Raw genomic sequence first — 3,574 nt, 5'->3', positions numbered from 1 at the left:
GCTGCTCATATTTCATGTGTCATTTCGATTGTATCCCAAACATAAGTAGATATTTTCCTTCTAGGGAATTGTATCAAAGGTATTGGAAGAAGCCTCCTTGAGATACATTCATTTTCTACGGGGTTCTGCCCCGAGTAGTAGTAGTGATAGTTAACACTGCACCACAGGAAATTTTAAGACATTTGGAGTGTTGCTTTGATTATGGTTTGGTTTTGTTTTTGAAAAATCTTACCTCATTCCAGAAAGGATTGAGGCTGTTCAGTTTGGGGTTGGCCTTCTCCCTCACACCAGGGACAAAACTAAAGTAAATTACTTTATAGTTAAGAGTTTTTCTTTACCAACCAAAAAAATCTTTAGTGATGGAGAGGCATCAGAGCATTGATCAGAGAGAGCATTCAGCCTAGAGCTGCTGCTTTCAGAGTCATTGAAGAATTCCATTTTGATATTTTGGAGCCTATCTTTTTGATCCAAATCCCACAGCCAGTTCTATGATCCAAACCACTCGTATACTCTATACCTGGGTGTTTCACCAATTTTAAGGGAAGCATGCGAAATAAAAGTATCTGGGCAAATTCATGATCTGTGTTGATCATAACTGAGGTTCTGAATGAAATGATAATGAAGGATTAAAGAAAGTGGGTCTCCCACCACCATGTGAAAAAATGGTAGTTTTAAGATAATGCAGATACTGATTGTTTTTTTTTTTTCATTTTTCAATTTTATTAGGAAGAATTGTTATAATTTGACTACACATATACAATATACTGCACTTTTTTTTAGTTTACATATATGTACTGATCATTGTTTCTAAGAACAGTTTAGAGCTTTAGCTTTTTAAATTTACACAGTTATCAAAGGAATAAAGCCAACCACAAAATAAGAATCAATGGAATGCATAATCTAGGTATTGATTGGTTTTTGAAGACCAGGGCCATTGGAAATCATACTATTTGTAGCAGGCTAAGCCATACTATTTATAGATCAGCAGACACACCTTTTCCCCTTTCCATAATGGGCATAACTGGTTCCTTTCATAGCAGATTTATTTTGTATCAAATAAGCAGAAGGATAATAAGTGCTCATTCTAGAAACTATTAATAATTAAGATCATATCTGTATATGCAACCAACACATTGTTTTGGTAAGTTCTAATACTAACATCAAATTTGATAGTGAATATAGGTCCCTGTGCTACACAGTATGAACTTGTTTATCTGTACACCAGAAATTGACACATTGTAAACTGACTATACTTCAATTTAAAATATATATATATATATATTTTAAATTTTGATATAAAGACAGTGGTAGCCAAGGTAGAATTTGGCCAACAGATTTGTTCAATATACAGGGAAATGTATTTGGCCAAGTCTTAATGACTTCCGTGATAAAATATTGACTCATGTGACTCAAGGTCTCTGAGTTCCTACCATGTGTACCATGCAAATGTTACTCCTTGAGAAATTCTTTTAATGATTTGGAAAGACTTCCTTCACTCACAAATAAAAAAATGAAAAACTTTTTGCAGCAAGTTGTAACAGCAGTAGAGATTTAGACTAGAAAACAGGAAACTCTTTCTCATTGAGGGCAGATAATTTTACCTACAATAAAATTATTTCCTTTCCAATTTAAATGTCGTTATTAGAAAATTACCCTCCGGAGCCAATGTTTCTGAGGTTGTCTCCTAATGTCCCTTTGCCTTGCGTACAATTTCACCCCTCAGACTTCTATCAAGACTTCTGTTGTTTACTCTATCTGTATTCCCAGGTAGTTTGGGTCTATTGATGAATTTAGGCCTTTTTTTTTTTTTTAAGTTTAAATTCTCCCCTAAATCCTGTCCATTTCCAACTGACTGGCAGTACTCTGTGCCGTCAAAGTCAGAACACTGGAAAACTTGCAAGTGAAGCATAAGCCTTAGAAGCATCTAGAATAGATTCATAACCTATGTTGGTCTCATGCTGATATCCTGAGGAGTGAGCTGTCACTAAAGGATTATCCCCAAAACTCAGAAACTCTACTCATTCCAAGAATTTATTTTTGCTTCTTTGATTTGGTTATAAGAGTAGGGTGGGGGATGCCTCTAAGCACACTCAGCATTATTCCACATTTTCTCCGTATCACGACTGAGGGATATTCCGATTATATAAAGGAGAGTGTGTCGGGCCTGGACCTAAGTAGCCCGTAGAACGCCAAAGACGGCTTCAAATTCTTAAACACTCCTTCCTCCTCCGGGTCCCAAGGCACTAGCCCGATCCAAGATGGCGTCCCAGAAACAGGTTAACTAAATGTTTTAGCTTAGAGCGCCCCCAACGGCGAGGGTCATGCTAAGATGCCGAGAGCTCTGTGTACCGAGCGGTCAGAGGCGAGCTACCGCCAGATTTTATTTTCAATCAGGCATATCTGTGGTTGCCTCAGCCTTCTAGGACCGCCCACCCTCAAGAGACTTCCTGGATGGCACTCACACTACCCTGCTGGGAGAGGCCGGGCGTCGGCCCTGCCATTGGTGGGTGGGAGCGGAGGTGGGCGGAGCCAAGGGAGAATGGACTACTAGCAAGCTAGATTGAGGCGAGGGCTGGCCATGCTCCGCCGGAAGGCGCCTTGTTCTCCGAAAGGGTGAGTTTAAACGCTGGCTGGAAAGGAAGCACCAGGACTTGTTCAGGTAGGCTTTCCGCTCACGCCCGCCGCACAGTCCTGGTCCAGGAGTCTTTGCAAAAGCTGAGGCTCTTAGAATTGGTTTCCATAACTCATCCTCCTGCTCGCTCCCCCGCCCTTGCCGGTCCCCCAGTTGTCGGGGATCAGGTGCTGGGTGATGCTCTGGACTGAACCATTCTCCTTTGTGAGAGGCCGGGGGAGAGGGTGGCTGCCGGCCCGCGGCGCCCGAGCCGGGCCGAGTCGCGTACGGAGCAGCCCCGGCCCCTGTGGAGTTTTTAGGGCTTGTCATTGAGTTACTGGGCATCGTGTGGATTTGAGGCAGCTCCTTGTTCTCCTTGCTCCTTCAGAGGAGGGAAAACTCCCCGGCTCCGTTTGGTTACTCCATACTTTGGACTCAAAAGTGGGAGGTTAGGGTTTTTCTTTCTTTCTTTGCTTGTTTTTTACATTTTAGTAGTAAGGTGGGTAGGAAAGCATGGAGTGTGCAGATTGTTTTACATTATTAGATGTAATTTCTGTGAGTCTTTGGGAGAGCAGAGCAGGCTTTGGGAGAGTGTTTAGGGATGGTGGGAAGAGAGGAGCTCAAGCCTTGCATTTCCACTGACAGGTCTGCAGAGCTCCCTGGTTTTCTCTTGCATTATGTAAACTCTTCACTGGCAGAAGACCCCTCCCCCTACCTCAGAGCAAATGCAATTTCTTTATTTACCTGTCTCTAGTGTCGCAGGAAATTTCCCTGCCATTGCAGCAACCGTGCAAATGCAGCAGCTCCTACCTTTTAAGTAGGAATCCGAAATGATTAAGGTCTTCAAGGAAGAGGTGAATAGTGATGTATAGATGTTTAGTGGACTAATGTCTTTTCAGTGACTGAGTGTAGTCAGTCAGAAATCGAAGACAGAACTGGATGTCTTTTTCTTTTAAAGAATAG

The 3,574-nt window shown here is 42.1% G+C and overlaps 1 protein-coding gene across 5 annotated transcripts in view; it reads left to right on the top strand.

Annotated features, from left to right (window-relative positions):
- Positions 1 to 2,558: 2,558 nt before the first annotated feature.
- The window catches only part of CHD8 (chromodomain helicase DNA binding protein 8), a 54,334-nt gene continuing 53,318 nt past the window's right edge, over positions 2,559 to 3,574 (top strand). For 2 of the 5 annotated variants that reach the window (XM_064485795.1, XM_010990175.3), the window contains exon 1: positions 2,560 to 2,659. The gene's annotated coding sequence lies outside the window, so the exon portion shown is untranslated. Of the gene's footprint in view, positions 2,660 to 3,574 lie in introns of all 5 variants that reach the window. The other 3 variants (XM_064485796.1, XM_010990182.3, XM_064485794.1) reach the window with 3 other exon arrangements.

The sequence above is a fragment of the Camelus dromedarius genome, chromosome 5 (assembly GCF_036321535.1).
Source record: "Camelus dromedarius isolate mCamDro1 chromosome 5, mCamDro1.pat, whole genome shotgun sequence".
NCBI lineage: Eukaryota > Metazoa > Chordata > Mammalia > Artiodactyla > Camelidae > Camelus > Camelus dromedarius.
Note: the sequence above shows the minus strand (reverse complement) of the source record. Positions and strands in the feature narration are given on the sequence as shown.